This window comes from Ranitomeya imitator, chromosome 4 (genome assembly GCF_032444005.1).
Source record: "Ranitomeya imitator isolate aRanImi1 chromosome 4, aRanImi1.pri, whole genome shotgun sequence".
Lineage (NCBI taxonomy): Eukaryota > Metazoa > Chordata > Amphibia > Anura > Dendrobatidae > Ranitomeya > Ranitomeya imitator.
The window spans coordinates 253,504,586-253,530,183 of NC_091285.1; the positions used below are offsets into that span (position 1 = coordinate 253,504,586).

Sequence of the window (25,598 nt, forward strand, 5' to 3'; positions counted from 1 at the left end):
AGGAAGAGCCAAACGGTAGACCACAGGATTAACCTGTTCGAGAACCTAGAAGGGACCCAAGTAGCGAGGAGCAAACTTAGTGGACTCAACTTGCAGCCTGATGTTACGGGCGGAGAGCCACACCAAGTCGCCAGGAGCAAAGGTCTGAGCGGGACGCCGATGAACATCGGCGGAGGACCTCATTCTCTCCTTGGAGGCCCGAATGGCATCCTGCGTGCGGTCCCAAATGTCCCGTGCCTCCACAGCCCAGTCTGCCACCCTGGAGTCAGCAGAAGACACAGGCATGGGCACAGGAACACGCGGATGCTGGCCGTAATTTAGGAGGAATGGAGTCTGACCGGTAGAGTCGGCTACAGCATTGTTAAGTGCAAACTCTGCCCACGGTAGCAAGGATGCCCAGTCATCCTGCCTGGCAGAAACAAAATGTCGTAAATATGTAACCAAGGTCTGGTTGGCCCTCTCTACCAACCCATTCGTCTCGGAATGATATGCCGAAGAGAGATTCAACTCAATACTGAGTAAACGACAAAGCTCTCTCCAGAATCGAGACGCAAACTGAGGACCCCGGTCACTAACAATTTTGTCTGGCATACCGTGTAGGCGAAAGATATGCTTGACGAACAAGACAGCCAACGCCCGTGCAGAAGGTAGCCGTGGAAGAGGCACCAAGTGCACCATTTTGGAAAAATGGTCGGTGATCACCCAGATAATGGTGCAGTTACGAGACTTGGGTAAGCCCACCACAAAGTCCATCCCGACCATCTCCCAGGGCCTGTCCGCCACCGGCAGAGGATAAAGCAAACTAGCTGGCCGTTGCCGAGGAGTCTTGTTCTTGGCGCAAGAGACACACGCCCGAACATACTCTGCGACATCACGAGCCATATGCGGCCACCAGTACGTCCTCGCCAGTAACTCAGATGTCCTTTTGGTACCAAAATGTCCACCCACCCTGGACGAGTGTGCCCAAGAGAGAACCTCCGGTCGCAAATTGGATGGAACAAAAGTCTTGCCCGGGGGCACAGACTCTAGCGAAACCGGGGCCACAGTTCTCAAGCTCTCGGTGGGGACAATAAGCCGAGGCTCCTCCTCCTGCTCCGCAGATGACATAATGGAGCGAGAGAGAGCGTCGGCCCGAATGTTCTTCTCCCCAGAAAGAAAATAGAGGGTGAAATGAAACCGGGAGAAGAATAAGGACCATCTGGCCTGGCGAGAATTCAACCGCTGGGCTGTCTGCAGGTACACCAAATTTTTATGGTCTGTGAAGACTTGGAAGGGAAAACGTGCACCCTCCAAGAGATGTCTCCACTCCGAGAAAGCCAACTTCATGGCTAGCAACTCCCTGTCCCCGATGGAATAATTCCTCTCTGCTGGTGAGAAGGTCTTGGAGAAAAAGAAGCAAGGATGCTTCCGACCTTGAGCATCCTTTTGGAAGAAGACTGCTCCAGCACCAACAGAAGAGGCATCCACCTCCATGATAAATGGCTTATCAACATCGGGGCGATGTAGGATGGGAGCGCTAGCGAAGTGTGACTTTATAGAGTTAAAGGCCTTGGAGACCTCCTCAGACCACAATTTGGGATTCGCCCCCTTCTTGGTGAGGGCAACCAAGGGAGCTACCAAAGTTGAGAAGTGCGGAATGAACTGGCGATAATAATTAATGAACCCCATAAAGCGCTGCACCACTTTAAGAGAATGGGGTTCCTGCCAGTCCATCACAGCCTGTAGTTTGGCAGGATCCATAGCCAATCCCTGGGCAGAGATGATGTAGCCTAGGAAAGGTAAGGACTCCTGCTCAAACATACACTTCTCCAACTTGTCATAGAGGGAGTTTGCCCGTAGGAGGTCGAAGACTTTGCAAACATCTCTCCGGTGGGAGTCAATATCTGGAGAGTAGATGAGAATATCATCCAGATAGACTACGACCGAGGTGGAAAGTATATCCCGGAAGATATCGTTCACAAAGTCTTGGAAAACGGCTGGGGCATTACAGAGCCCGAAGGGCATCACCAGATATTCATAGTGCCCATCCCTGGTGTTAAAAGCCGTCTTCCATTCGTCCCCCTCACGGATGCGAATCAGGTTGTAAGCACCCCGCAGATCTAATTTAGTAAATACCCTTGCTCCCCGAAGCCTATCGAAGAGCTCAGATATCAAGGGCAAAAGATACTTGTTCTTAACGGTGATGGCGTTAAGACCCCTGTAGTCTATGCATGGACGCAATTCTCCATTCTTCTTCTGCACGAAGAAGAACCCTGCCCCCGCAGGTGACACTGACTTCCTAATGAATCCTCTTGCCAGATTTTCCTGGATGTACTGTGACATTGCCTCCGTCTCCGGGAGAGATAGCGGATAGACTCGACCCCGGGGAGGCTCAGCACCAGGCAAGAGATCAATAGGACAGTCATAGGGGCGATGAGGCGGAAGGATCTCCGCCGCCTTTTTGGAGAACACGTCTGCATAAGACCAATACTGCTTGGGGAGAGAGGAAAGATCTGCGGGTACCTCTGTAGTGGCAACCTGAATGCACTCCCTCTGACACCTACCCCCACAAGATTCGCCCCATCCCAGGATTCTGCCAGAGGACCACTCGATATGAGGAGAGTGGTACCGTAGCCAAGGTATTCCCAACAGGACCTCATCAATTCCCTCAGGAATGACGAGCAGAGATATAATCTCCTGATGAGATGGCAACATGGACAGAGTAAAAGGGATGGTCTGGTGTGTTATCTGTGAGGGCAGTGCCGACCCATTCACCACTCGTACCGTTACTGGTTGAGCTAGCATAACCAGGGGTATTGCGTGACGTTGGGCGAAGGCAGAAGACATAAAATTGCCCTCCGCCCCAGAATCCACGCAGAGCTCTACCGAGTGGGAGAATGAGCCTATAGTAATTGTCCCCTTAAAGGACAATTTAGAGGCAAACGTCGCCGTGTTTAGTGTACCTCCACCTACTACCACTAAACGCTGACGTTTCCTCGATCGCTGAGAACATCTGGTGGCTAGATGTCCTGACTGCTGGCAAACATGACAGACCTTGAGTGCACAAGCGGTCCGGGACTTAGATCCCGCTTGTGACACTTCCCTGGCCTCATGTGACTCAGGAACCAGGACCGGAGATTCCAGAGTTTTGGCGAAGGTAGGAGCCAGCCGAAACCTCTGCCTACACTGGGCTCGCTCTAACCTCCGCTCGTTAAAACGGAGGTCAATTCGAGTGGAGACAGTTATTAACTCCTCCAGTGTGGCAGGAATCTCCCTAGTGGCCAGAGCGTCCTTAACGTGGTCAGCCAGGCCCCTCCAAAATATGGGGATAAGAGCTTTATGCGACCAATCCAGCTCAGAAGCTAAAGTGCGGAATTGGACGGCGAATTGGCTGACCAAGGACTCACCCTGAATTAATGCCAGCAGTTGGAGCGCCGTATCATGGGTGACTTGAGGTCCTAAAAAGACCTGTTTCAGAGTGCTCAGAAACAGCGGAGCACTCTGCACCACATGATCACCACGCTCCCACAGCGGCGTAGCCCATTCCAACGCCCTGTCCGACAAGAGAGACACTATAAATCCCACCTTAGCCCGCTCTGTGGGAAAACGTGCAGCCAGGAGCTCGAGGTGAATAGAGCACTGACTCACAAATCCCCTACAAAACTTGCTATCACCAGAAAATTTTTCTGGCAGCGGGAGGCGAGAAAATGTCGGAGCAGGGGTGGCAATGGACAGGGTTGCTGCAGCCATGCTAGCAGCCTGTACAGCAACCGCGGTAAGATCCACAGCTGAGGTTGCGCTCTCAAGAGTCGCCAACCTACCCTCCAGCTGCTGGATATACCACAAGGATTGCTGTTTGTCCGTCATTACTAGCCAGACCCTGGCGCTAGTGTAATGTTAGGGCTAGCGGAACGCACCAAATATTAAGACAGATAGAGTATGGTGCGTTCGCAGCCCGGGGTCCACCGTGCAGAGATGGAACCTGCTGCCAAGTAACGACGGACTATATGGCGGTACTCATAAGTATACACACGTGGGTTAAACTTCACCCAACGTGAAGGAAGCGATCCTGTTGCGTCACAGGACCGCGGTACCGCACATAGAGCGCGAGCAAGTAGCCAGCGAACTCAACCCCAACTAGGATTGAAGTCCGATTAGACCCTTGCTGGCATAACACCGCAACTGGGTGTGTAAGGAAACTGAATAACGATTTTAAGGCACAAGAGTGCATGCGGTGCCGCACTGACGAACGCCACTAACCACCCAGGCTTGGGTAAGGAAAGCACAGAGGAAGTGCACGGCGCCGTACTGGCGGTCACAGCAACTGGACGCTGTAATATGTGATTCGTGCTGTAGGCTAAGTCGGGCGCTAGATAGCAACCATACACCTTCCGCGAACAGACATTCAATAGGGTAGGGGTATCCAAGGACGACTTGCACTCACAACATGCACACATTAACAATAATGAATACAAAACTCCCAAATACATATTGTGAGCGCACGGGGTCGGGCAGTAAATACGCCAAAAGACCCCGACCTCACCAAATCAGCTCAAAACAAACCATGCCAAAAGGAGAGCAATTCAGAGCAATGATTTATAAAACAAACTTTAATTGTCATAAATAATACAAAAACATATATCAAAATATTACACTATCTAATGACTAGAGCACAGGATGAATGTCCCAGGAATGCTGGAAAAGCGCCCATCCCCCCGCTCCCCCAGATGTAAATACCCTTGTAATGGTATGCATAAGAAAAAGCACCTACACTATCCAACCAAAGTCACCCCAAAGCAGTGGGACTCTATAGTAATGCCAGGTGCGCACGCCTGTCCTGGGTGTGCGCACCTGGTCTGACGCTGATTTCCACTGCTGGGACTTGCCGGACACAATGCACATGTGCCGATGGCGCCACTGTGATTGGCTGCTGTGTACCATGTGACCGGGGCCAAGGGCTATTTTAAGGTCCTGTTAGGCAGTACATGGTTATCCCCCTGAGGAAGTGGCACTGGTGGCCACGAAACGTGCGTTGGGGACCATCGCCTGACCGCCCCCCCCTACCTCTGTGTAGTGGTAAGTGCTAGCACCCTTTTTCCACCACCATACTTAATGGCATTACTATAGAGTCCCACTGCTTTGGGGTGACTTTGGTTGGATAGTGTAGGTGCTTTTTCTTATGCATACCATTACAAGGGTATTTACATCTGGGGGAGCGGGGGGATGGGCGCTTTTCCAGCATTCCTGGGACATTCATCCTGTGCTCTAGTCATTAGATAGTGTAATATTTTGATATATGTTTTTGTATTATTTATGACAATTAAAGTTTGTTTTATAAATCATTGCTCTGAATTGCTCTCCTTTTGACACATTAACAATAGTACACTAGAGCATGGCCATGCGGTCATGCGCAGTTTATATAGTTGCAGCACAGGAAGTGGCCACAGAAACTTTGCCCTTCCAAGACCTGCCAAGAGGACCAATGGAATGTGCTGCAGAGCCTGAGCACATGACCCTCGATCTCCAACGGGAGATCTTGCCCTGGGCATGCTCAGTGTGTGCAGACAAGGACTTAGTCGCAGAGAAGTCCGCTCGCTGCTGACCAGCACTGACTTTAATGGCAGAAGCTGAAGAAGCAGCAGTAGCTCTCTGTACAGCGTGAGACTGAGCAAGACGCTGGGACCGACGTCCCTGCTGAGCAGACTCCACTGCGGCTGGATAAGAATGGGAGACCGCAGCGGAGATGGCTCGAGATTCCCCCTGTGCAGAAGCGGGAACTCGAGACCTAACACCTCTCCATGGAAGCGGCAGGTTCCGGTGCCAACGATGGTATGGGAGAAGGACCTGCCATGACGTCACGGTCATGTGATCGCGATGTCATCACAGGCCCTGTGCGCCTGTGCGAGAAGGACCTGCCAAGACATTCTATGATTCTATAAGATCTATCTGCAGTACCAAACAAATATTTAACTGATTATGACCTGTTTAATATATATTTTGTATCTAGCAATAGCCCTCTCACTGTGGGTTTAAACAGCAGGGCGGACTCCCTTAGATATGTACAAGAGGTTCCTATATCTAAAAAATCGGGGTTCATAATTGTAGAATGGAGAGCAATTTAAATGGGAACATGGATGGCTATTCATTTCATGCTTACTCTTCCAACCCTGATGGTGATTTTCCATCCTCTATGATGAGACCAGTCTGTAGTTTGGTAGGAGCTTTAGATACAAATGTCTTTAATATTGAAGAGCTCAAAATAAGGGAGACACAAAAAAAGGAGACAGAATTTTATGACAATTTTACTCTTTCCAAAAACAGTGGGAATAACTCTAATTCTCAGTTATTAACCTCTTTCTGCCATTGGACATACTATCCTGTCCATGTGACCTGGGACTTAATTCCCATGGACAAGATAGTACATCATAGGCGATCAGCTGTGCTCAAGGGGGAGCGTGACCGATCGTGGCAGGGTGTCAGCTGACATCCGACACTATGTGCCAGGAGTGGTCACGGACCGCTACCAGCACATTAACCCCCGGAACACTGCAATCAAACAATATCGCAGCATTTCGGTGGCATAGGGAAGCATCGCGCATGGAGGGGGCTCCTGCATGCTTCCCTGAGACCCTCGGAACAACGTGATGTGATCGTGTTATTCCCAGCGTCTCCTCCCCAAGATCCAAGATGGCCACGGGGGTCCTTCCAAGTCCTGCAGGGAGGTGGCTTGCGAGCGACTGCTGCGAGCAGGCTCCGGCAAGCCTCCTGCACTGTCTGTCAGATCGCTGATCGGACACAGTGCACTGCAAAGTGTCAGATCAGCAATCTGACACTATACCGTGATATCCCACCCTGGGACAAAGTAAAAAAGTTAAAAACAAAAAAGATTACACTGTGTAAAAATTTATATAATAAAATCCTAAATAAAGAAAAAAAAATATTGTTCCAATAAATATTTTTCTGTATGTAAATAAAAAAAACAATAAAAGTACACATATTTAGTATCGTCGCATCCGTAATGACCCGACCTATAAAACTGTCCCAGTAGTTTACCCCTTCAGTGAACACTGTAAAAAAAAAGACAAAAAACAATGCTTTATCATCATACCGCCGAAGAAAAAATGGTATAACACGCGATCAAAAAGACAGATATAAATAAACATGGTACCGCTGAAAACGTCATCTTGTCCCGCAAAAAACGAGCTGCAATACAGCATCATCAGCGACAAAAAAAAAAAGTTATAGCCCTCAGAATAAAGCAATGGAAATTTTTTTATATAAAATAGATTTTATTGTATAAAAGTGTCAAACATAAAAAAAATAAATGAGATATTACTGCAATCATACTGACCCGAAGAATAAAACTGCTTTATCAATTTTACCAAATGCGGGAAGGGTATAAATGCCTCCCCCCCCCCCAAGAAATTCATGAATTGCTGGTTTTTGTTCATTCTACCTCACAAAAATCAGAATAAAAAGCGATCAAAAATGTCACATTACCGAAAATGATACCATTGAAAACATCAACTCGTCCCGCAAAAAATTAGACCCCTCATGACTCTGTGGACCACAATATAGAAAAATTATAGCTCTAAAAATATGGTGATGCAAATACTATTTTTTGCAATACAAAGCGTCTTTTAGTGTGTGACAGCTGCCAAATATAAAAACCCGCTATAAAAACCAGCTATAAATAGTAAATCAAACCCCCTTTTATCACCGCCTTAGTAAGAGAAAAATAATAAAATTAAAAAATGTATTTATTTCCATTTTCTCATTAGGGTTAGGGCTAGTGTTGAGCGATACCATCCGATACTTGAAAGTATCGGTATCGGATAGTATCGGCCGATACCCGAAAAATATCGGATATCGCCGATACCGATATCCGATACCAATACAAGTCAATGGGACACCAAGTATCGGAAGGTATTCTTATGGTTCCCAGGGTCTGAAGGAGAGGAAACTCTCCTTCGGGCCCTGGGATCCATATTAAGGTGTAAAATAAAGAATTAAAATAAAAAATATTGATATATTCACCTCTCCGGCGGCCCCTGGACTTCACGCTGGTAACCGGCAGGCTTCTTTGTTTAAAATGAGCGCCTTTAGGACCTGCGAATGACGTAGCGGGTTCTGATTGGTCGCGTGCCGCCCATGTGACCGCAACGCGACCAATCAGAAGCCGCGACGTCATTCGCAGGTCCTTAATTCCTAGAATTAGGAGTTTAGTGAATGAGAATGACGTCGCGGCTTCTGATTGGTCGCGTGGCGGTCACATGAGCGGCACGCGACCAATCAGAACCCGCGACGTCATTCGCAGGTCCTAAAGGCGCTCATTTTAAACAAAGAAGCCGGCCGGTTACCAGCGTGATGTCCAGGGGCCGCCGGAGAGGTGAGCATATCAATATTTTTTATTTTAATTCTTTATTTTACACATCCCTATGGATCCGATACCAATACCCGATACCACAAAAGTATCGGATCTCGGTATCGGAATTCCGATACCGCAAGTATCGGCCGATACCCGATACTTGCGGTATCGGAATGCTCAACACTAGTTAGGGCTAAAGTTAGGGTTGGGGCTACAGTTAGGGTTGGGGCTAAAGTTAGAGTTAGGGTTGGGGCTAAAGTTAGGGTTAGGGTTTGGATTACATTTATGGTTGGAATTAGGGTTGGGATTAGGGTTAGGGGTGTGCTTAGGGTTATGGTTGGGATTAGGGTTTGGGGTGTGTTGGAGTTAGGGGTGTGGTTAGGGTTGGGATTAGGGTTAGGGGTATGTTGGGTTAAGGGTGTGTTGGGGTTAGGGGTGTGGTTAGGGTTGGGATTAGGGTTAGGGGCATGTTCAGGTTAGGGGTGTGGTTAGGGTTATGGTTAGGGTTTGGATTAGGGTTAGGGGTGTGTTCGGGTTAGGGTTGGAGTTAGAATTGGGGGGTTCCACTGTTTAGGCACATCAGGGGCTCTCCAAACGCGACATGGCATCCGATCTCAATTCCAGCCAATTCTGTGTTGAAAAAGTAAAACAGTGCTCCTTCCCTTCCGAGCTCTCCCGTACACCCAAACAGGGGTTTACCCCAACATATGGGGCGTCAGCGTACTCAGGACAAATTGGACAACAACTTTTGGGGTCCAATTTCTCTTGTTACCTTGGGAAAATAAAAATTTGGGAGCTGAAAAAATAATTTTTGTGGGAATAAAAGATTTTTTATTTTCATGGCTCTGCGTTATAAACTGTAGTGAAACACTTGGGGGTTCAAAGTTCTCACAGCACATCTAGATAAGTTCCTTGGGGGGTCTAGTTTCCAATATGGGGTCACTTGTGGGGGTTTCTACTGTTTAGGTACATCAGGGGCTCTGCAAACGCAATGTGATGCCCGCAGACCATTCCATCTAAGCCTATATTCCAACCGGTGCGTCTTCCCTTCCGAGCTCTGCCATGCGCCCAAAAGGTGGTTCCCCCCCCCACATATTGGGTATCAGCGCACTCAGGACAAATTGGGCAAAAACTATTGGTGTCCACTTTCTCCTGTTACCCTTGGGAAAATACAAAACGGGGGGCTAAAATATCATTTTTGTGGAAAAAAAAACACATTAGGGGCTCTCCAAATGCGACATGGCGTCCGATCTCAATTCCAGCCAATTCAATTTTGAATTGGAAAGTCAAACGGCGCTCCTTCACTTCCAAGCACTGCCATGCGCCCAAACAGTGGTTCCCCCTCACATATGGGATATCTGCGTACTCAGGACAAATTGTACAACAGCTTTGGGGGTCCATTTTCTCCTGTTAACCTTGGTAAAATAAAACAAATTGGATCTGAAGTAAATTTTTTGTGAAAAAAAAGTTAAATGTTCATTTTTTTTTAACCTCTTTACTCCCAAGGGTGGTTTGCACGTTATGGACCGGGCCAATTTTTACAATTCTGACCACTGTCCTTTTATGAGGTTATAACTCTGGAATACTTCAACGGATCCTGGTGATTCTGACACTGTTTTCTCGAGACATATTGTACTTCATGATAGTGGTAAAACTAAATATTACCTGCGTTTATTTGTGAAAAAAACGGAAATTTGGCAAAAATTTTGAAAATTTTGCAATTTTTGAACTTTGAATTTTTATGCAATTAAATCACAGAGATATGTCTGTGAGAGGTTGGTACACAAAATGAGAATGCTTGGTCTGGGGGAAAATGTGTGTAAATGGGTTAGTAACTGGCTTAGTGATAGAAAGCAGAGGGTGGTTATAAATGGTATAGTCTCTAACTGGGTCGCTGTGACCAGTGGGGTACCGCAGGGGTCAGTATTGGGACCTGTTCTCTTCAACATATTCATTAATGATCTGGTAGAAGGTTTACACAGTAAAATATCGATATTTGCAGATGATACAAAACTATGTAAAGCAGTTAATACAAGAGAAGATAGTATTCTGCTACAGATGGACCTGGATAAGTTGGAAACTTGGGCTGAAAGGTGGCAGATGAGGTTTAACAATGATAAATGTAAGGTTATACACATGGGAAGAAGGAATCAATATCACCATTACACACTGAATGGGAAACCACTGGGTAAATCTGACAGGGAGAAGGACTTGGGGATCCTAGTTAATGATAAACTTACCTGGAGCAGCCAGTGCCAGGCAGCAGCTGCCAAGGCAAACAGGATCATGGGGTGCATTAAAAGAGGTCTGGATACACATGATGAGAGCATTATACTGCCTCTGTACAAATCCCTAGTTAGACCGCACATGGAGTACTGTGTCCAGTTTTGGGCACCGGTGCTCAGGAAGGATATAATGGAACTAGAGAGAGTACAAAGGAGGGCAACAAAATTAATAAAGGGGATGGGAGAACTACAATACCCAGATAGATTAGCGAAATTAGGATTATTTAGTCTAGAAAAAAGACGACTGAGGGGCGATCTAATAACCATGTATAAGTATATAAGGGGACAATACAAATATCTCGCTGAGGATCTGTTTATACCAAGGAAGGTGACGGGCACAAGGGGGCATTCTTTGCGTCTGGAGGAGAGAAGGTTTTTCCACCAACATAGAAGAGGATTCTTTACTGTTAGGGCAGTGAGAATCTGGAATTGCTTGCCTGAGGAGGTGGTGATGGCGAACTCAGTCGAGGGGTTCAAGAGAGGCCTGGATGTCTTCCTGGAGCAGAACAATATTGTATCATACAATTATTAGGTTCTGTAGAAGGACGTAGATCTGGGGATTTATTATGATGGAATATAGGCTGAACTGGATGGACAAATGTCTTTTTTCGGCCTTACTAACTATGTTACTATGTTACTATGTTACTATGTCACACAAAATACTTAATAAGTAACATTTCCCATATGTCTACTTTACATCAGCACAATTTTGGAACCAAAAATTTTTTTGGTTAGGGATTTATAAGGGTTAAAGTTTGACCAGCAATTTCTCATTTTTACAACACCATTTTTTTTTAGGGACCACATCTCATTTGAAGTCATTTTGAGGGGTCTTTATGATAGAAAATTCCCAAGTGTGACACCATTCTAAAAACTGCACCCCTCAAGGTGCTCAAAACCACATTCAAGAAGTTTATTAACCCTTCAGATGTTTCACAGGAATTTTTGGAATGTTTAAATAAAAATGAACATTTAACTTTTTTTCGCAAAAAATTTACTTCAGCTCCAATTTGTTTTATTTTACCAAGGGTAACAGGAGAAAATGGACCCCAAACGTTGTTGTACAATTTGTCCTGAGTATGCCGATACCCGAAATGTGGGGGTAAACCACTGTTTGGGCGCATGACAGAGCTGGGAAGCGAAGGAGCGCCATTTGACTTTTCAATGCAAAATTGACTGGAATTGAGATGGGATGCCATGTTGCGTTTGGAGAGCCACTAATGTGCCTAAACATTGAAACCCCCCACAAGTGACAACATTTTGGAAAGTAGACCCCCTAAGGAACTTATCTAGAGGTGTAGTGAGCACTTTGACCCACCAAGTGCTTCACAGAAGCTTATAATGCAGAACCGTAAAAATAAAAAATCCTTTTTTTTCACAAAAATTATCTTTTCACCCCCAATTTTTTATTTTCCCAAGGGTAAGAGAAGAAATTGGACCACAAAAGTTGTTGTACAATTTGTCCTGAGTACGCTGATACCCCATATGTGGGGGTAAACCACTGTTTGGGCGCATGGGAGAGCTCGGAAGGGAAGGAGCGCCGTTTGACTTTTCAATGCAAAATTGACAGGAATTGAGATGGGACGCCATGTTGCATTTGGAGAGCCACTGATGTGCCTAAACATTGAAACCTCCCACAAGTGACACCATTTTGGAAAGTAGACCCCCTAAAGAACTTATCTAGATGTGTGGTGAGCACTTTGACCCACCAAGGGCTTCACAGAAGTTTATAATGCAGAGCCGTAAAAATAAAACAAACATTTTTTCCCACAAAAATTATTTTTTAGCCCCCAGTTTTGTATTTTCCCGAGGGTAACAGGAGAAATTGGACAGCAAAAGTTGTTGTCCGATTTGTCCTGAGTGCGCTGATAGCCCATATGTGGGGGGGAACCACCGTTTGGGCACATAGGAGGGCTCGGAAGGGAAGAAGCGCCATTTGGAATGCAGACTTAGATGGAATGGTCTGCAGGTGTCACATTGCGTTTGCATTGCCCCTAATGTACCTAAACAGTAGAAACCCCCCACAAGTGACACCATTTTGGAAAGTAGACCCCTTAAGGAACTCATCTAGATATGATGTGAGAGCTTTGAACCCCCAAGTGTTTCACTAGTTTATATCGCAGAGCCGTGAAAATAAAAAATCCTTTTTTTTCCCACAAAAATTATTTTTTAGCCCCCAGTTTTGCATTTTCCCAAGGGTAACAGGAGAAATTGGACCCCAAAAGTTGTTGTCCAATTGGTCCTGACTGAGTACGCTGATACCCCATATGTTGGGGTAGACCCCTGTTTGGGCACACGGGAGAGCTCGGAAGGGAAGGAGCACTGTTTTACTTTTTCAATGCAGAACTGGCTGGAATTGAGATCGGACGCCATGTCGCGTTTGGAGAACCCCTGATGTGCCTAAACAGTGGAAACCCCCACAAGTGACCCCATATTGGAAACTAGACCCCCCAAGGAACTTATCTAGATGTGTTGTGAGAACTTTGAACCCCCAAGTGTATAACTGAAACCCTAATCCAAACACACCCCTAACCCTAATCCCAACAGTTACCCTAACCACACCTCTAACCCAGACACACCCCTAACCCTAATCCCAACCCTATTCCCAACCGTAAATGTAATCCAAACCCTAACCCTAACTTTAGTCCCAACCCTAACTGTAGCCTTAACCCTAGCCCCAACCCTAGCCCTAACCCTAGCCCCAACCCTAACCCTAACCCTAACCCTAGCCCTAACCCTAACCCTAGCCCTAACCCTAGCCCCAACCCTAACCCTAGCCCCAACCCTAGCCCTAACCCTAACCCTAGCCCTAAGCCTAGCCCTAAGTCTAGCCCTAACCCTAACCCTAACCCTAGCCCTAACCCTAATGGGAGAATGGAAATAAATACATTTTTAATTTTTTTTATTTTTTCCTAACTAAGGGGGTGATGAAGGGGGGTTTGATTTACTTTTATAGCGGGTTTTTTAGCGGATTTTTATGATTGGCAACCATCACACACTAAAAGACGCTTTTTATTGCAAAAAAATATTTTTTGCGTTACCACATTTTGAGAGCTATAATTTTTCCATATTTTGGTCCACAAAGTCATGTGAGGTCTTGTTTTTTGCGGGACGAATTAACGTTTTTATTGGTAACATTTTCGGGCACGTGACATTTTTTGATCCGATTTTTGTGAGGCAGAATGACCAAAAACCAGCTATTCATGAATTTCTTTTGGGGGAGGCGTTTATACTGTTCTGCGTTTGGTAAAATGGATAAAGCAGTTTTATTCTACGGGTCAGTACGATTACAGCGATACCTCATTTATATTTTTTTTATGTTTTGGCGCATTTATACGATAAAAACTATTTTATAGAAAAAATAATTATTTTTGCATCGCTTTAATCTGAGGACTATAACTTTTTTAATTTTTGCTGATGATGCTGTGTGGTGGCTCGTTTTTTGCGGGACAGGATGCCGCTTTCAGCGGTACCATGGTTATTTATATCTGTCTTTTTGATCGCACGTTATTCCACTTTTTGTTTGGTGATAATAAAGCATTGTTTTTTGCCTCGTTTTTTTTAATTTTTTTCTTATGGTGTTTACTGAAGGGGTTAACTAGTGATATAGTTTTATAGGTGGGGTCGATACGGACGCGGCGATACTAAATGTGTGTACTTTTATTGTTTTCGTTTTTTATTTAGATAACAAAATGAATTTATGGGAATAATATTTTTTTTATTATTATTATTTAGGAATTTTTTTTTTTTTTTTTTTTTTACACGTGTGGAAATTTTTTTTTAAATTTTTTTACTTGGTCCCAGGTGGGGACATCACAGATCAGTGATCTGACCGTGTGCACAGCATTCTGTCAGATCACCGATCTGACTTTCAGCACTGCAGGCTTCACAGTGCCTGCTCTGAGCAGGCTCTGTGAAGCCACCTCCCTCCCTGCAGGACCCGGATGCCGTGGCCATCTTGGATCCGAGTCTGGAGCAGGGAGGGAGGTGAGGAGACCCTCGCAGCAACGCGATCACATCGCGTTGCTGTGGGGGGCTCAGGGAAGCCCGCAGGGAGCCCCCCTCCCTGCGCGATGCTTCCCTGTACCGCTGGCACATCGCGATCATGTTTGATCGTGGTGTGCCGGGGGTTAATGTGCCGGGGGCGGTCCGTGACCGCTCCTGGCACATAGTGCCGGATGTCAGCTGCGATAGGCAGCTGACACCCGGCCGCGATCGGCCGCGCTCCCCCCGTGAGCGCGGCCGATCGCTCTGGACGTACTATTCCGTCCTTGGGAAGTAGGGCCCACCCCACATGGACGGAATAGTACGTCCATTGGCAGAAAGGGGTTAAACATTCCAAAAATTCCTGTGAAACACCTGAAGGGTTAATAAACTTATTGAATGTGGTTTTTAGCACCTTGAGGGTTGCAGTTTTTAGAATGGTGTCACGTTTGGGTATTTCCTATCATATAGACTCCTCAAACTGACTTCAAATATGATGTGGTCCCTAAAAAAATGGTGTTGTAAAAATGAGAAATTGCTGGTCAACTTTTAAAGGGAACCTGCCACCTGAATTTGGTGGGACCGGTTTTCAGTCATATGGATGGAGTTTTCGGGTGTTTGATTCACCCTTTCCATACCCGCTGGCTGCATGCACGCCGCAATATTGGATTGAAGTTCATTCTTTGTCCTCCGTTGTACATGCCTGCGCAAGGCAATCTTGCCTTGTGCAGGCGTGTACTACGGAGGACAGAGAATGAACTTCAATCCAATATTGTGGCCAACATGCAGCCAGTGGGTAAGGAAAGGGTGAATCAAACACCCGAAAACTGCGCCCATATGACCGAAAACCGGTCCCGCCAAATTCAGGTGACAGGTTCCCTTTAACCCTTATAACTCCCTAACAAAAAAAATGTTGGTTCCAAAATTGTGCTGATGTAAAGTAGACATGTGGGAAATGCTAGTATTTTGTGTGACATATCTCTGTGATTTAAGGGCATGAAAAGTCTAAGTTGGAAAATTGCGACATTTTCTAAATTTTTGCCAAATTTCCATTTTTTCACAAATAAATGCAAGTAATGTAGAGGAAATTTTACCATTGACATGAAGTACAATATGTCACGAGAAATATATAAACATACCAGAACTGATTATACGTAATAATCATATTCATAAGGAATACACTAAATTAGCTGTATGATACACATAAGAAAAAAAACAAGAGCTTAACATTCCCAATTATCACTCTATCATAGTAGATAAATAATGACTAGTGCCCAAAATTTATTATATAAAAGTATATATCTTTATTAATGATTCAATACAAAAAAGGCAAACAAGTGCACATAGTAAAGCTAAAAATTACTGGATCGGTGAGCCATGGTGCAATCTGGCAGGGGCAGGCAATCCATAAATTGAGAGCACTCAATGTAAACAACAATATTCCCCAATCAAAATATTGAGTTAAATAACCACACAAGTGTGAATATAACAAAGAGTGGCCTCATAAATACCATATATATATATATGGGTAAGATATATGCATTCTCTCCAAAAACATAGTCTTCAGTAAACAGATAGTGTGGCATGAACACCACACTTCCTAAGAGTCAAAAGAAATGTACCTAAAGTGCATGTAAGTCAAGGACATGCGTTTCTTACCCATAGGATGCCAAGAGCCGCTGCACAGATTCCCCAATGCGCGTTTCGCTGCTGCTTCTTCGGGGGGCAGTGTGTAAATGTGCCATATCGCTAGGTTAAATATCCCTCTGTGGAGCCAAGAACCAATCCCCTGCAATGGGGGGAGGTTACTACCGGCCGCATCTGACAAGCACATGGGGGTGGGGCACAAACCAACCTATCATCGCGTCAGGCATCAAAAAGTGGTGAGTGCTGGGAATCAGTTTCCGTGACAACATATAGACTCACCGCTTCATGCAGACACCGTAGGGGATGAAGGAAGAGGCAACCGTGTGCATGCGCAACCCGTGGCAGGAAGTAACGTGGTAGCCATATTCATTGTGGGTAACAAGGGAAGGCAGGACATAATATGCAAACAACAGCAGAATATAATAGAGCATGTAAATAGCGGATAAATATAGAATACAGAATATAACGCAGAATGGATAAAATTATAACGCCAAGTCCATAATATACTGCTGATTTCAATGATAATTCATGCCAAATACAGATACGGTTGCCGCAAAAAAGAAAAAAAAAAGAAAAAAATAATAATATGTCACGAGAAAACAATGTCAGAATCACCGGCATCCATGCAAGTGTTCCAGAATTATAACCTCATAAAGGGACAGTGGTCAGAATTGTAAAAATTGGCCCGCTCATTAACATGCAAACCATCCTTGGGGGTTAAGGGGTTAAATATAGTCAACAAATGTTCCTCGGACAATTATAATTTTACAGACAAGATCCATGCTTCCGACATATCTGCTTCTGAAGCTTTTACGAAAAAGATTTCTGATGCAATCGTATTAATAATAAGATGTTATACCTCTGAAACTGACATTTCTTTAATAAAGACGAACGACAACCCTTGCAACTACTCTTCATGCAATTCTCCTAATTCTACTGAAAATACAGTTATTGAAGATATCACAGATATTAATACGCCAGTCTCAGAACTGTTTGTTAAAATTATAATAAATGAGCTGATGTCTTTATTAAACAAATTATGACACCTCAAATCAAAGAGCAATCATCAGGAATTTTAAACACCAACACTACAATTGACAAGATGGATGGTGTGATATCAGACTTACAACCAAAAAATTAGATTTTGACAAATTCCCTTAATTCAAAGCACAAGGAAATATTTTCATTTAATCTACGAATTACAAATTGCGAAGACTATTCAAAACGGAATAACTTAAAAATTAGAAGGGTGCCAGAATCAGTGATGCCACCATACTTAAAATACTGTATTTCGACAATGACGAAATAATTGTTATGGGAAGTATCCGAAAAGGAAATCATTGCTAACATTCATTCACAGGATTCCCAAACCTCATTATTTATCTAAAGAAATTCCAACAGATACAATTTTCACTTTTCTCTCCTACTATGTAAGAAACAAACTACTAGCCTTATCAAATAATTCAAAGAAGCTCCATAGTCCACACAGTTCCATTTTACTATTCCATGAATTATGTAAATCAACTATCCAAGCTAGGAAGCCCTTTCAAAGTTTTACAAGACAGCTTATTTGTGTGAAAATTAAATATAAATGGTCGCAATCGGCAATTCTTCAGATCTATTCTCAGAACAAAATTTTGAGGATTTTATCTCCAAATGAAGCATTGTGTTTTCTTCAAGCTTTAAATGCGGATCGTTTTCTGAACACATGGGAAATTTCTCCCACTGGAACGAATTATAATTCCTTTGGAATACATGTTACAAGTGAGCTTGGTCCTCGTGGGAGATTCGGGGTAAGAAAATCATTATGTATTGTGAATCACAGGTTTATTTAGCCTGTTTCGTGTCCCATATTAAATGAATTTTGTTTCCTTTGGTGCTGAAGAGGTTAACGATTGGCTAGGAAAATGCAGCTCCATTTCACATCTGCTCTTGATCTGGTCATTTACTCTCTCTATAAAATCTGGCTAGACCTTTGCTTCCTCACCAGTGAAAGTTTACTTCCTGGTTCCCTGGAGTTGCTGTGTGGAGTTGGAGATAATTATTGTTGCTGGAGATTGTTGTATGCTGTTTTTGGGTGTATAGTTTCCTCATTGTCCTATTCCTATTTGGTTTGTACATTCCTGGGGTAGGGTAAAGGCACAGCTTAGGTTATAACAGGAGTACAGTAAGGCATGTGGCCCAAACCTCCTCAACATCAGAATTACCATTGGGGACAGGGATAGCGCAGGTGCCGGGGCTCTCTGACCTTTCCCGGCGCCTGCGCACTGCAGTACTTTGCTCTGCCCTCAACAGGGCAGACAAAGTATGCCTGCGCCAGAGCCGCTGCAAGAAGACAAGAAGAGGATGTCATCGAATGAAAATAGGAGATGCTGGACCCGGATCGTGACGCCCATCGGAATGGACCGCAGCGGGACCACCCCAGGGTGAGTATAATCTAACCTTTATTTCTTATCTTTCAGGTTACATCGGGGGGCTTATTTACAGCATTACAGAATGCTTTAGATAAGCCCCTGATGCCAGTGGGCTTAGCTCAGATACAATTTTTGGGGTGACAGGTTCCCTTTAAACCCAATTGAGCATCTCTGGAGAGACCTGAAAATGGCTGTCCACCAACGTTCACCATCCAACCTGATGGAACTGGAAAGGATCTGCAAGGAAGAATGGCAGAGGATGCCCAAATCCAGGGGTGAAATACTTGTATCATTCCCAAGGAGACTCATGGCTGTACTAGCTCAAAAGGGTGCTTCTCAATACTGAGCAAAGGGTCTGAATACTTATGACCATGTGATATTTCAGTTTTTCATTTTTAATAATTTTGCGAAAACAACTACATTTCTGGGTTTTCCTTTCAGTCAAGATGGGGGCAGAGTGTACATTAATGAGAAGAGTGAAAAATTTAAAGGGGTCTGAAAAATTTTCATACCCACTGTGATGGCGTATATTACACATTGAGGTTTATACCTTCACAAACATGTTAGGGTTCATTACCCCACTCTATCCTTCAGCTGCAGGCACTTTTATTCAGCTGCTGTCTACTTACACATATGCTGCCATTTTACCCAGAGATATATGACATCACATCCTGCTACTTTGTGTGTCTATAGTCCTTTACCTACCATACTTTAATGTTTTTGGCTATGGATATTTTATCCACTCCATATGTTATATACAGCTCTGGCAAAAATTAATAGACTATCACATAAAACCCTGTCATGGGCAGCCCAATCTCCAGACCTGAACCCCATTGAAGACCTCTGGAATGTAATCAAGAGGATGATGGATAGTCACAAGCCATCAAACAAAGGAGAACTGCTTAAATTTTTGCGCCATAAGCAATGTGAAAGACTGGTGGAAAGCATGCCAAGACGTTGTTATTCCACAAAATATTGATTTCTGAACTCTTCCTGAGTTAAAACTCTAGTATTGTTGTTTCTAAATTATTATGAACTTGTTTTCGTTGCATTATTTGAGGTCTGAAAGCACAGGGTTTTTTTTTTAAATTTTGACTATTTCTCCTTTTCAGAAAAAAAAAATTATTGCATGGAAATTTGGAGACCTGTTGTTAGGGCTGGCGTTCGCAGCCCAGGGTCCACCGTGCAGAGATGGAACCTGCTGCCGAGTAATGACGGACTATATGGCGGTACAATGTGGATACACACGGGTTAATTTCACCCAGTGTGAAGGAAGCAAACCCTGTTGCGTCACAGGGCCGCAGTACCGCACCAAGAGCGCATGCAAGGTGTCTCAGGACTCTATCCCAAGACACCGGATTAGAGTATGTTCAGACCACTTGCGCTTGACACCGCAATTAATAAAAGCCACGTCCAGGCGAAACGTGCGTGGAGTTAGCAGGATCATATTGGGTATGGACAGTTTAATGCTTTAGGGTATTCATGTTATTTTTCTCCTCTTCTTTTGCTCTACTTTATTTTTTTGAATGCATGTTTGCAAAGGAAATGTAGGCTACTTGTTTGAGGATTTATTTCTTCTTCTACCCTTTTATGTGCAGACTATTATGTCCTTGAGCCCACTCCAATAATTGCACTATGGGGATTTTTCTGTATTGTTTTGATGTTTCGTGTTTCCCCTTTTTTAAATATGTCTTTTAACAATTATTTAATAAAAATTTATATTTTTACCATATTGGTTTTGGATATTTAATTTATTTCACCCTTTTTGTGAGGAGGTATTATTAGTTACTATGGGTGATATTTGATTTGTTGCTATATGATTTATTGCAGTAGTTGTTACCTCAGTATTTGTCAACCCAAACCAGGAGTGGAACAATCAGAGGAAAAGTATAATAGAAACACGTCACCACTTCTGTATTTATCACCCACTCCTGGTTTTGGCTGACGAATACGGAGGTAAAAAACAGACCAAATACTTAACATGTGCACATGGCCTTAGGCTACTTTCACACTAGCGTCGGTACGGGGCCGTCGCCATGCGTCGGCCCGACGTACCGACGCAAACTGCAAAAAAAATGAACAACGGGGCAGCGGATGCAGTTTTACAACGCATCCGCTGCCCCATTGTAAGGTACGGAGAGGAGGGGGAGGAGTTCTGGCCGCGCATGTGCGATCGGAAATGGCGGACACAACGCACAAAAAAACGTTACATGCAACATTTTTTTGTGCCGATGGTCCGCCAAAACACGACGCATCCATCGCACGACGGATGCGACGTGTGGCCATACGCCGCAATGCGTCGGCTAATGCAAGTCTATGGAAAAAAAACGCATCCTGCAGGCAACTTTGCAGGATGCGTTTTTTCTCCAAAACGACGCATTGCGACGTACATCACACAACGCTAGTGTGAAAGTAGCCTTAGCCAGCAGACCACAGTGGAGTGTCATGCCCACTTGGCTACAAAAATTACATACATACAGAGAAAAGGTGGACATCTCAAAAACAGAGATGCACAAGAACAAAAGAAAACCAATACCAGATTCAAGAGAAAAGCTGAATTTACAGTACACCAAATAAAAAAAATTACATATCTTTGGGAAGTGACAGCTCCTCTTTAAGTACTCATGAAAAGAGAAAAAGGAGAGATTTAAAGGGAATCTGTCACCCCGTTTTTCGCCTATAATCTAAGGCCACCGGCATCAGGAGCTTATCTACAGCATTCTGTAATGCTGAAGATAAGCCCCCGATGTAACCTGAAAGATAACAAAAACAAGTTAGATTATACTCACCTGGGGGGTCCCGGTTTGGTTCGGTCCAATGGGCATCGCGGTCCGGGTCCGGCGCCTCCCATCTTCATACAATTTCATCCTGTTCATTGCTTCTGTCACGGCTCCTGAGTAGGCATACTGATTTGCCCTGTTGATGGCAGCGTAAAGTACTGCAGTGTGCAGGCGCCGGGAAGGTCAGAGAGGCCCGGCGCCTGCGCACTGCAGTACTTTGCTCTGCCCTCAACAGGGCAGATAAAGTACATCTGTGCAGGAGCCGCAACATGAAGCAAAGAAGAGGACGTCATCGTATGAAGATTGGAGGTGCCGGACCCGGACCGTGACGCCCATCGGACCCAGACCGCCCCTGGGTGAGTATAATCTAATTTGTTTTTCTTATCTTTCAGGTTATATCGGGAGCTTATCTACAGCATTACAGAATGCTGTAGATAAGCCCCTGATGGCGGTGGCCGCAGTTTATATATGAAATATAAGGTGACAGATTCCCTTTAATAACTTTGCTTCAATTATAAAAGCCCAACACCCTAGGGTATTTGTGATGACAAGGTAATTTATGGACATATTGACTAGATCTTGAAATGACTGTCACTTGTCAATAATGAAAATGTCTGTCACTGACACAATATCTATTGCTTTTCACAAAGGTAGAAACAAAAAGTTATACTTGGTGCATTTTAATCAATATTAAAATTGTTATGTGAACACTCAAGTGAAAAGCCAAGGCTTTATGTTCCCAAAAGAGAAAGAAAATTACATATTTTTCACATTTTAAGTACTATATTACCAGCTGGTCTTCTTGTATAAAAGACTGAACATGGCCAACATCTCCCAAGATTATGCACAGTGGACTCATTATTCCAAGGACTTACGCGGCTGTCGATTCTCTCACGTGAAAGAATCGGATTGATTATTGTAATGACATTCAACTCAAACTCGATCGGATTTTGAGCTGAATGTCAGTTTACTGTGATTCAATTCTCTCACATGCAAGAATCGTATCACAGGTGCAGAAAAGGAGGAGAACGTAATTTCTCCATCTTCTCCATTGTCTGTGAATGCGGATATCGGACTGCAGTCTAATGTTTCACCTGAGTTGCCCGCCAGGGCAGTGGGGTACTTGGTACCGGGTCTGGTCGCAATTAAAGGGGATGTCACGGTGGCTGCAACCCAGTCCGTGGCCCTGGGCACCCAAATAAAAGGAAAGGTCTTTAAAAAGGATTTAGAATAAAGTTTGTATTCATGACACCACCTGTGGTATTCGTTCAGTGGGGACTGACGCTGCTTAAAGGGGTCCTCTGGGTGATGTTATGGCAGCTAGATGGTATAACTTCCCACAGGTGAAGTAGGTCCCCAGGGCTCCCAGTGGAGTGGGCAAGGATGGTGGGTGGTGCAGTAAAGAATGGAGAACACAGATTTGCAATCTCTTTACCTGGTCTACTGAAGACTTCACGCAACCGCAGTCCAGGGCACCAGATCACAGGTACAGGCAGGATCCGGCCGGCTTGGAAGCATATTCAGAGTCCCCTTTACCATGTGGAGTTAGAAGCCTTCCTAGTAGCATGGTGATGTTGTAGTCCCTTACTAGCTATGGCTTCTGGCAAGGTCCTCACAGTTTTCTCTGTCCCCCATGAAGGTTAGGACACTAACCAGAATGACAGGTGGCTTGTGCCTTTTCACAGGGTCTCTATCACGACCCGGGCTCTATGTGCCACTATGCCTCCTGAGTATTAGGGCAGACAGATGATATGTAATCCAACTGTCCTGCCGGTTTCTGCTGTGCCTCTTAGAATCCGACACAACCTCGGTCTTCTGGCTACCGGAATCTGCGCTTGGCCAGGAAGGTAGCCCAAATGCTGCTATTCTCGCCTGGTGTCTCTCTCCTGTGCTCCACTCTCCTGCACGCTCACTTTACACTGTTCTTCCTTCGGTATCTCTTAATCCTGGAGCTGCAGCAACTCTGGCTGCACAGCCCCAAACATGTCTCTCTGCCTTAGACTGCTCCAGTCTGCTGTCTGGTACTAACTGACTGAAAAAAACTCTCTTTCCTTCCAGACCAGAATGTATTTATAGGGGAGTTCCCCCTAAACCAGGTTTAGAGCTCCCCCTTCTGGCCTGGAGTGTGAACATGTTGTGTGCATTATGTTCACCTGATAAAAGAGATCTTCCTTGGCTTCTAAGCATGACATCTCTCTCCCCGTGAGGAAAGCAATGCCACTGTAACAGCCAGGACCCTGGGGTGTTACACATCCATAGACTTGTATAAGTGCACATAATCCAATTGGTTGCACTTGCTGTGATTGCAGATCTGCACTGACCCATAGTATAATAGTGGGCCGAGTAGTATCCGACAAAATATCACATAGCACTCGGCCGAGCACTCTTGAAATTGTTGTGCACCCCAGATTTAGAGTATGCTCTATACGCTAGTGTGAGCATACTCTAAATCTGGGGTGCACAACAATTTCAAGAGTGTTTGTACCACAATTATCTATGCATTTTAATACTGTTGAGGCTGTGTAATCCCAAAATATAATTGATACCGCTTGAGCAGAGGTTTGGCTATCATAATCTATAGACATATAGGCATATTCATGATGGGAATATTCCCAACATACCCTGTACAAATGTTGCACTGTTTTTGTCAGAAGGCTACAATGTATATCTTATAATGTAAAGCTTTTTTAAGTGACATTTTTTAAATTTTGATAAAATATTCCACACTAGTTTTGTGAATTCCTAAAACACCAAAAGAGAGCTGTAGCCTCGGAGCTCCTATACTACAAATATTAGTAATAAAAAAAATGTAGAACACCATAGGTACGACTATCAGGATTGATAAAATAGTACTAAATAACTTCCTATACACAGAATTTCGGAAAAAAACAAACTCTGCAGACGTCCGTTTTTATCATGTAGGGGGAAAACAGCCCAATTATTTTGATCATACTTTGATCAGAGTCTGGTGCAAATGTCATCCATTTTTCTCGTATTTTTGACAGTCTGTGAAAATCTGACCCATAGACTTGCATTGCTAATTTTGATCTGACAATCAGATAAAAATTGGACGTCTCCATGATTTCCCGTGGACGGCTGGGACATGTGAATTGCTGCATAGACTATCACAGGTACGAGAGCTATCCATGAAAACCATCGATAGCACTAGTTTGTGAAAATCAGATGACTGAATGAGGCCTAAGGCTAAGTGTTTATGATGCATAAAAGCTGCATTTTTTTTCAGCTGTGTATTTGCATGTTGAATGGCGATGACACAGGAGATGAGTATGGATGTTTTTATTTTATTGGGGGCAAGCATTCAGATTGAGAAGTGGTTATCCTAGTAGTGGACATCCCATTTAAAGAGTAAGGGCTCATACTCACTTACGTGAAATACGGCTGAGTCTCGCATGGTAACACCCGGCTCTGCCGCCGGCACTTGGGAGCGGAGTGTGCAGCTGCATGTATTGCTATATGGCCGCATGCTCCGCTCGGGAGTGCCGGCGGCAAAGCCAGGTTTTAACATGCGAGACTCGGCCATATTTCACGCAAGTGAGTATGAGCCCTTACTGTCATTTTATTTTTTTGAACCAATAGTTCACATGAAAAGAAACTTTGTAAAATACAGTCGAAATATCAGAGCTTCACACCCCTTTTGATATTACAGGTTTTTGTCACGTTAAAAAATCATATCAGGATGAATCATTTCAGAAATATTCCCACCTTTAAAGGGAACCTGTCAGCTGTTTTGGCCACTATAAGATATGGCCACCGCCTTTCAGGGCATATCTACAGCATTCTATAATGCTGTAGATAAGCCCCCGGTCTGACCTGCAAGTGAAGAAAAATATGTTTTATTATACTCACCCGGGGGGCGGTCCGATGCGATGGGTGTTGCAACGCCGCCCTCCTGCTTCTTCATTGCTCCCCTGCATTCTGCTCCTGCGCACGCATACTTCTCTGCCCTGTTGAGTGCAGAGTAAAGTATTGCAGTGTGCATGCGCTGGGCCTCTCTGACCTTTCCCGGCACCTGCACACTGCAGTACTTTGGTCTGCCCTCACCAGGGCAGAGTAGTATGCCTGCGCAGGAGCGCAATGCCAGGGAGCCATGAAGCAAGCAGGAGGGCGGCATTGCCAAAAG

At 44.5% G+C, this 25,598-nt stretch overlaps 1 protein-coding gene across 2 annotated transcripts in view; it reads right to left on the minus strand.

The window, feature by feature from the left end:
* The window catches only part of TAFA2 (TAFA chemokine like family member 2), a 523,041-nt gene that overhangs the window by 253,789 nt on the left and 243,654 nt on the right, over positions 1-25,598 (minus strand). The window lies entirely within an intron of this gene.